Source organism: Chlorocebus sabaeus, chromosome 6 (genome assembly GCF_047675955.1).
Source record: "Chlorocebus sabaeus isolate Y175 chromosome 6, mChlSab1.0.hap1, whole genome shotgun sequence".
Classification (NCBI taxonomy): Eukaryota; Metazoa; Chordata; class Mammalia; order Primates; family Cercopithecidae; genus Chlorocebus; species Chlorocebus sabaeus.
Genome location: NC_132909.1, coordinates 38,251,664 through 38,261,546, shown reverse-complemented (window position 1 = coordinate 38,261,546; position 9,883 = coordinate 38,251,664). Strand labels below are relative to the sequence as shown.

At 52.5% G+C, this 9,883-nt stretch overlaps 1 pseudogene; it reads left to right on the top strand.

The window, feature by feature from the left end:
• Positions 1–1,732: 1,732 nt before the first annotated feature.
• LOC103247493 (uncharacterized protein C2orf27A-like) lies at positions 1,733–9,235 on the top strand (annotated as a pseudogene).
• Positions 9,236–9,883: the final 648 nt, after the last annotated feature.

Below are 9,883 nucleotides of genomic sequence, written 5' to 3'. Positions count from 1 at the left end.
TCATGTGAATTTGGCACCTGAGTGTCCACATGCGGCCAAATGACTACTGGGGGCCTGAATGTCAACCTAGAATCTGAGGTTTACTAGGGGCCTAGGTATCCACCTGGGGCCTGGTTTCTACCTGGGGCCTAATGTCCACCTGAGCCTGGGTGTCAACCTGGGGCCTGATGTAAACCTCTAGTTCAGGGTCCACCTTGGGCTTGATGTCAACCTGGAGCCTGATGTCCACCTGAGGGCTGATGTTCACCTTTGACCTGATGTCCACCTGTGGACTGTTTATCCACCCATGGCCTGATGTTCACCTGGGGCCGAATGTCCAACTGTGACCAGATGTGCACCTGGAACCCAGGCATCCACCTGGGGCCTGATGTTCAGCTGGGCTAAGACCTGTAGTTCACCTGAGGCATGATGTCCACCTGAAGCTTGATGTTCATCTGGAGGCTGGGTGTCCACCTGGGGCCCGATATGCACTTGGAGACTAGGTATCCACCTGGATTCTGGTGTTCACTCGAGATTGGTGTTCAGCTGTGGCCTAATGACCACCTGGGTCATGGTGTCTACCTTGGACTGGGTGCTTACCTAGAGCCTGGTGTTCACCAGGGGCCTAGTGTGCACCTGAAGACTGGGGGGTGCACCTAAGGCCTGGTGTCTACCTGGTGCCTAGGTATCCATTTGGGGCCTAATATTCATCTGGAATCTGATATCAGCCTGGGGTCTTGTAATTACCTGGGGTCTGGGCATCCACCTAGGGCTTGAGTGTCCTCCTGTGATGTTCAGTTTTACTGGGGACTTGTGTCTGCCTTCAACCTGGGTGTACATCTGCTGCCTAATGTATACCTTGAAAGGGATGTCAACCTGGGGACAGATGTCCTCTTGGGGTCTCAGTGTTCACCTGGTGCCTGATGTGTTCACCTGGGGCCTTGTGTTCACCTGAGACCTGATATCCACCTGAGACCTGATATCCACCTGGGGCCTGGGCATCCACGTGGGGACTGATGTTCAGCTAGAGACTGGATATCCACCTGGGGCTTAGGGATCCACTCAGAAACTGATGTCAAACTGGGGCCTGATGTCTACCTGGGGACTAGGTAGCCATGTGAGGCTTGATGTTCATCTGCGGCCAGATGTCCATCTGATGCTTGATGTCCACCTTAGTCCTGGGTGTCTACTGGAGACTTCACGTCCAACTAGAGCTTAGGAACTCACTGGGGTGCTTCCTGTAAACCTGGGGACTGGCATGCAGCTGGGTGCTAATGATCCCCTGGGTGATATTATTCATCTAGGGCCTGGTGTCCACTTGGGCTTGAGTGTCAACCTTAGGTCTTGTGTTCATCTTTGACCTGGTGTCCACCTGGGACTTGGGTATCAACCTGAGGACTTGGTGTCCAATTGAGGTGTCATGACCACTTGGGGACTGAATGTCAATCTGGGGTCTGATGTAAACCTCTAGTTCAGTATCCACCTGGGCCTGGTCTTCACCTGGGGCCTGCTGTCTACCTGGGCCTTGCTGTCAACCTGGGGCCTGATGTAAACTTCTAGTTCAACATCCACCTGGGGCCAGATGTCTTCCTGGAGACTTATATTCACTTTTGACCTGATGTCCACCTGAGGACTTTCTATCCATCCATAGTCTGATGTTCACCTGGGGACAGATGCTTAATTGTGGCCAGAAGTGCACCTGGGGTCTGGGCTTCCACCTGGAGCCTGATGTTTAGCTGGGACTAGAGTCTACATGGAGAATGATGTCCACCTGATGTTTGATGTTTACCTGGGTCCTGATACCCACCTGGTGCCCAAGTATTCTCATGTACCTAATGTCCACCAGTTGGCCTGGTGTTCATCTGAGGGCTTGGTGTCAATCAGTGGCTTTATGTACACCTGGATTCTAGTGTCCTCCTGGGGCCTTATGCCTACCAGGAATCTGGTGTACCCCTGGGGCCTGGTATCCACCTGGAGGTTGGGTGTCCACCTGGAGCCTAATGTTCAGCTTGGGCTGAGTGCCAGCCTGAGGCCTGATGTCTACTTGGGGCACAGGTATTCACCTGGGGCTTGTTGTTTACCTGGGGACTAACATCAACCTTTAGCTTAGGTATCCACCTGGGGAATAGTGTCTAGCTGCAACCAGATGTCCACCTATGGCCTGAAACATGGTTGTTATCCTAAGGCCTTGTATTAGTCCATTTTCACACTGTTATAAAAAAAACTACTTGATATTTGGCAATTTGAGAGGAAAAGAGGTTTAAATGACTTGCAGTTTTGCAGGCTTAATAGGGAGCATGACTGGGAGGGCTCAGGACACTTACAATCATGATGTAAGGCCAAGAGGAAGGAAGCCCTTTTTACCACGGAGGAGGAGGAGGGAGAGAGAAGGGGGAAGTGCTACACACTTTCAAATAACCAGATCTTGTAAGAACTCTATCACGAGAACAGCAAGTGGGAAGTCTGCCCCCATGATTCAATCACCTCCCACCAGGCCCCTCCTTCAACACATGGGGATTACAATTCAACATGAGATTTGGGTGGAGACATGGAGCCAAACCATATCAGGCCTGATGCCCACCTGGAGTCGTGTCTACCTGGGGCCTAATGTGGACATGAGGCCTGGGCTTCCACCTAGGACCTCATGTTAAGATAGGGTCTGGAGTTCTTTTGGTGTCTAGTGTATACCTGGGGCCCAGATGTATATGTAGAGCCTGAGGTTTCAGATGGAAACCTGGGCCCCAGGTGCTCATCAGATCTTGGGTGAAAACTCAGGCTTCAGGTGCACACCAGGCTCCAAGTGGACCCATAGGCCCCAGGTTGATACCAAGATGTCAGGTGAACTCTGGGCTCCAGAAAAACACCCCGCCCTAGGTGGACATCTGAACCTGAGTAGACATCAGGCCCCAGATGGACATCCGGCCCCAGGTAGATTCCTAGGCCCCAGGTGAATACTCAGTCTCCAGCCCTAGGGGAATTCAGTCTTAGGTGACTAAGGACTGATGTTCCTCTGGGGCCTCATGTATACCTGGACCCTGGGAGTGCACATGAAGCCAGATGTCTACAAAGGGCCTGAGTGTCCACTGGTGCCTGAGGTTCATCAGGAGCACAGATATCCACCTAGGACCTGGTGTCCACCTAAAACCTGGTGTTCACCTAGGGCCTGGGTGACCACCTGGGATCTGATGTTCAGCTGAGGCCCAGAGTTCAGCTGGTGCCTGTGTGTCATCCTGGTACTTGATGCACATGGGAGGACTAGGTGCCCACCTGAGGACTGGTGCTCATGTGGAACTGGTGTTCACCTCTGGCTTTATGACCAGCTGGGTCCTGCTGTCCTCCTGGCACCTGCTGTCCACCTGGGACTGCATGCTTACCTAGGGCCCAGTGTTCCCCTGGGGCCTGGTGTGCACCTGAGACCTGGGGTCCACCTGAGGCCTCATGTACACCTCTGCCTAGTATCCACTTGGGACCTCATATCCATCTGGAACATCATGTCCACTTGGGGCCTTTTACTTACCTAGGGACTGGGTGTCCTCCTGGCGCTTGAGTGTCCTCCTGGGACCTAGAGTTCTCCTGGGGCCTGGATGTACATCTCTGGCCTGATGTCCACCTTGGGATGGATGTCCACCTGGGGACAGATGTTCACTTGTGGCCTGAGTTTCCACCTGGTGTCTAATGTCTACCTGGGGCCTGCTGTTTGCCTGAGGCCTTATATCCACCTAGGGCCTGGGCATCCATTTGAAGCCTGATATCTACCTAAGACCTGGTGTTTAACTGGGGCACAGACTTCTTCCTGGAGCCCAATGTTCATCTGGAGCCTGAAGTTCACCTGTGCCTGTTGTCTACCTGCGGCCTATGTGTCAACCTGGGGCCTGATGATCACCTAGTTCAGTGTTCACCTGGGGCGTGATGTCTGCCTGGAGTCTGGGTGTCCACATAGGGCCTGATGTTGGCTTGGGACCGAAGTATTTACCTAGGGCTTGGGTGTCTACTTAGAACCTGACTTCTACCTGGTTCATTGTGTCAACCTGGGGCCTGATGTCCACACTTAGGGCCTAGGTAAGCTCCTTATGACTAAAGTCCACATGGGGGCTGAAACCATGTCAGATCTTGTGTTAACCTAAGGCCTAGTGTCCACCTGGGGACTACCTGGGACCTGATGACCCCCTGGGGTCAAGGTATCCACCTTGGGCCTGATGACCAATCAGGGCTTAAGCATCTACCTTGAGACTGGTGTCAACCTGGAACCTGATGTCCACTTGGGGTCTGGTGTACACCTTGGGCCTGTTGTCCACCTGGGCACGGGTGTACACTTTGGGCTCAATGTGCACCTGAAGCCTGCGTGTCAATCTGGGTCTTGATGCACACCTTTAGTCAAGTGTTTAACTGGGGCCTGATGAAATACTGGGGCCTCATTTACACCTGTAGACTGGGTATCCACCTGGGGCCTGATGCCCACCTGCAACCAGATGTCCACCTGGCACCAGATGTCTACCTGGAGTCTGGGTGTCCACCTTGAACATGATGTATTCCAAGAGAGTAGGCATGCACATTGGCCCTGTGGTCCCCCTGGTTCCTGATATCTACCTGAGGCTGGTATTGAACTGGGGCCTGTGTGTTCACTTGAAGCCTGATGTTCATTTGGAACCTGGTGTTCACGTAGGACATGGGTATCCACCTGGATCCTGATTTTCAGCTGAGGAGTGGATATAGGCCTGGGAGCTGATGGCCACCTATGGTATATGTAACCCAACCACCTGGGGCCTGGTGTTCACCTGGGGCCTGATATCCACCTGGTACCTGTATGTCAATCTAGTGCCTGGTGTCCACTTGAGGACTAGGTAGACACCTGAGGCTTGGTGTTCACCTGGGGCCTAGTGTTCTTCTTGTACTCTGTGTCCACCTGGACCCTGTGTATCAACCTGTGGTCTAGGTGGCCACTTGGAGCTTTATGTGCACCTGGGATCTGAGAGTTTCCTAGTTTCTGATGACCACTGGGGCCATGGTATCCACGTGGGACATCAGGCTCCAGGTGTACACCCAGGCTTCATGTGACACCAAGCCAGGAGAACTCCAGCCCTCATCTGAACATCAGGTCCTAGGTGGATGCCCAGGCCCCATGTGTACTTCATGCCCCAGTTATACACTGGAATCCAGGTGGACAGCAGCATTCAGTTTGATACACACACTTGAGGTGGACACCAGGCCCCAGGTGAATTCCTACACTCCAGGTGAACATCAGGTCCCAGGTGGACACCTAGACTCCAGGTGGATACTAGGCTCTAAATCAATACCAGGCCTCAGGTGGTCCTCAGGAACCATGTGGACATGAGTCATCAGGAGGTTACCTAGACACAAAGTGGACATCAGGCCCCATGTTGACACAAGAACTAGTTGGAAATCAGGCCCCAGGTAAATACTTAGGTCCCAAGTTGACACCAGGCCCTATGTGAACACTTAGAACTCAGGTGGACACCACGCCTCAGGTGGACATCTGAGTTCATCTGGAATCTGGTGTTACAGGCCCCATGTAAACACCAGGCCTTAGGTGGGTACCCAACCCCTAGGTGGACATCAGAGCTCAGATTGACACAAATACCCAGGTAGACATGATGTCCCAGTGAATATCCAGGCCCCAGGTAAATACCCAGGTCCCATATTGACACCAGGGTCTATGTGAACACTCAGGCCCCAGATACAAAACAGGCCCGAGGTGGACACTAGACTGGACATCAGGTCCCAGGTTGACAACCATGCTTCAAGTTGACATCAGGCCCCAAGTGAACATCTGGCCCCAGCTTGACACTAGTCCCCTGGTGAATACCTAGGTTCAAGGTTGACATCAGGCACCACGTGAACACAAGACCCCAGATAAACACTTATGCCCTAAGTGGACATTAAGCCTCAGGTGGTTACCCAGTCCCAAGGTGAACATCAGGACCCAGATGGGCACCAGTTATCAAGTGACTTCCCAGTCCCCAGGTGAATATCAGGCCCTAGGTGGATACCAGGCCCAAGGTGGATACCAGGATCCTGGTAGACATTGGGACCCAAGAGGACAGTAGAACCCTGGAGTACATTAGGCCACAGATCAACACCAAGGCCCCAGATGAATACCAGGCCAACTTGTGGACATGAGGCCTGAGAAGGGTCCTCAGGCCCCAGGTGGATGTCAGGCCCCAGATGAACATCCAGCACCCAGATGAACATCAAGCTTCACGTAGACTTCATGCCTCAGGTGAACTCCAGGCTCCAGCTGAACATCATATTCCAGGTGGATGCCCAGCTTCCAGGTGCACATCTGGGCACAGTTGGACATTCAACCCCAGGTGACCATCAGGCCATGAGTGATTAGACTGTTTCCAGGTGGACATCAGGTCAAAGGTAAACATCAGTCCACCAGTGGACATCAGGCTCAAGGTAGACACTGAACTAGAGGTTTACATCAGGCCACATGTTGACACCTAGTCCCAGGTGGACATCAGGCCCCAGATGGATACCCAGGCTCCCAGTGAATTTCAGACACCAGGTTGACATTCAGGCCCCCAGTGGTTATCTGGCCTCATGCGAACACTCAGATCCCAGGTGCACATGATGTTTCAACTGAACATCAAACCCCTAGTTTCATATCCAAGTCCCAGGTGGACACCAGGTCCAAGGCTGACACTTAAACCCTAAATGAACACCAAACTCTAGGTGAATAATTCAACCCAGGTGGTCATTAGGACCCAGCTGGATACCAGTCCCCAGGTTAATACAAGGCCCCCAGTGGACCTCTAGGTATCAGTTGGACATCAGGCCCTATGTAAACACCCGGGTCTCAGGTGAACACCGTGCCCCAGGTGGACATCAGGCCCTAGGTGGACATGGGGCCACAGGTGGACATCTAGCCCCTGGGAGACATCCAGCCCCAGGTGGACATAACTGTTTCCATGGATAGACCATTCCCAGGTGGACATCAGGCCTCTAGAGGATGGCAGTCACCAGGTAGACATCAGGCCTCAGATGGACACCAAGTTCCCAGATGTACAGCAGGCCTCAGCTGAATCCCAGACTCATGTGGACATCAGGCAATAGGTAGACACCATGCCTTAGGTAGATACCTAACTTCAGGTGGACATCAGACCCTAAGTGGACACCCAGTCTCCAGGTGGACAAACAGTTCCCAGGTACACATCAGGCCTTAAGTGGACACCCAGGCCCCAGGTCGATATCTAGCTCCCAGGTGATCACCAGTCCCCAGGTAGACACCAGGCCTTAGGTGAACAACAGGATGCAGTAGGTCATCAGGTCACAGATGGATACCAGTCCCTGGTGAACACAAGGCCCCAGTGGGACATAGATTGAAGGCAGACATCAGTCCCCTGGTGCACATACAGGCCTGAGTTGGAATTCACCCTGAGGGGAACATTCGGCCCCAAGTGCACAGCAGGCCCCAGGTGAATACCCAGTCCCCAGGTGGACATCAGCCCGCAGGTCAACCACAGTCCCCAGGTTGATATCCAATCTGCAGAGTAACATTAGGCCCCTGTAGGATCCCAGGCCCCAGGTGGATTCCTAGGCCCCTGGTGAACACCAGGCACAGGTGTACAAGAGTCCCTGAGTAAACATAATTGCATACAGGTAAGGAGCTGACCTGTGGGGAGGGTGAGCAGTCAGCAGCCCAGTGGGGTCCTGAGTAGGTCTTCTGGAAAGAGGAGGCTGAGGGGATGGAACCTTAAAGAAGCAACCTCACTTGATTGGTGACAGACAGACCCTGATGGAACTTAGAATTCTAGTAACCAGGCCAGGCACAGTGGCTCACACCTGTAATCCCAGCACTTTGGGAGGCCGAGGTGGGCAGATCGTTTGGTCAGGAGTTCGAAACCAGCCTGACCAACATGGTAAAACCCCTTCTCTACTTAAAATATAAAAACAAACAAACAAAAAACAAAACAAAACAAAACAAAAAACTAGCCAGGTGTGGTGATGTGTGCCTCGTGCCTATAATCCCAGATACTCAGGAGACTGAGGCAGGAGAATTGATTGAACCTAGGAGGCGGAGGTTGCAGTTAGCCAAGACTGTGCCACTGCACTCCAGCCTGGGCAACAGAGTGAGACTCTATCTCAAAAAAAAAAAAAAAAAAAAAAAAGAATTCTGGTTACCAGGCACCCACATCCTAGAGTCAGCCCCGTAGTCAGCTCACTTGGTGGGGGAAGCTCAAGAGAACAAGATGTTCCCGTGCTGCATCCCCACATCTCGAGGCTGCTGCTTCAGGAATGGCGGGAGTGAGAGCCTTTCTTTTCCGCTGATGCCCATGTAGGCTCATCCCTCACTCCTGATGCCTCTGACCATTTGGCAGAAGCCCCCCCAGGTACCTACCATAGGACAGGAGTCACCAGGTAGACATCAGGCCCCAGGTCGACACCAAGGCCCCAGATGGAGCTACTAGGCCAGAGGCCAGGCCTCACCAGTGATCCCACCAGGGCCACAACTGCACATTGTCCTTGTCTAGCTGGAGTCTCTGGAGCTCATTGAGACATAGGCACATGATGAGGTCTCCTGCAGTCTGGAAGACTTTCCAGGGTTGATGTTTTCAGGCTGAAATTCCTTCAAATTCAGTGAGGTTGTTTTCATGTTTAGAAATTCCAGTGGAAAGTGAGTGATATTGGTGACCTTTCTCCTTTTTCAGCTCCTGCTTCAGGTGCAGAAATATAGCTATTTCCAGGGCCAGCTGTTGAGCCAGTGGCAGCACCAGGGGAAGGGCCCCTCCAGGGACAATGCTGGAGCTAGAGGCAGCTCCAGAGACCTCCTGTCCCTGCCCTGGGACTGCCCAGGACCAGCCTAGTGAGGAGCTGCCTGACTTCATGGCAACTGCTGTAGAGCCACCGGCCTCAGTCCTGGAGCTGAAAGTGTGACTGGAGCTAGACATGACAGAGAAGGTGTGACCAGGACAGCCCCAGCCAACAGCTCCTGCACTGCTCCCAGTCCTGGACACAGTGGAAACCATGGAGTCAGAGACCAGGGTGTGCAACCTGGGCTCCTCTGCCTCACTGGAGAGGGACTTCTCTCACTCGGCAGAGCAGCAGCCCAGCTGCTGAAGGGCCTGCTGCTACTGCTGCTGGGGGTGTTTGCCTGCCTGCAGGAGGCGCTGGAGAGCAGGAATAGGAGCCTGTGGGCAGGGGTTCCAGCAGGTCCTCCTGCTCCCAGAGGTGACCTCCTCCTCCGGGCCTGGAGGTTTGCCCACAACTGGGCATCTGGGCCGTTTGCCTCTAATGTGCTGCCCAGGATGGGCTCCTCTTGTCCGGCAGACAGGGGGTGAGGGGGACAGGGGACATCTTCAAAGGAAGTTTTTGACCTCAGCAACTGCACCCTAGAATCTCCATGCCTCCACCTGCCCAAGGATTTATTCATGGCGTAACTATGAATTTCAAGTATCTATAATAGCATTGAAATAAAGTTTGACCTTTTGAAACTTCCATGACTTCTTTCACTCCGTAATATTGGTGTTTTTGAGGTGGTGTTAAAAACATCTGATAGTTGTGTGCTTTGTTGTGGTTCTTTGTGTGATTAAATTACCATCTGATCAAGTGATATTGAAAACCCTTCAGGTATGACTTTTATAAAACTGTGACCTACTCTTGCTTGTGTTGACTCTCACTCCAGCTTTGTAGAAAGAGGGATCACGTAGGTTCATTTCTCAAGCAGATCAATCACCTTTTGCCATCAAAGTTTCAGCATCCATTTCCAAAATTTGGTGTATAAGTCGATATATTGGTGTTTTCAGCGAATCTAGCGTCAAAACAGAATGCCATAGATGAGGAAACTTGTAAACCTATTTATTTCTCTCAGTTCTGCAGGTGCTAAAATTTAAGGTGAAGTGGTCAGCAGATTCCAGTCTGGTGTGGGTTTGCTTCTGTTTCA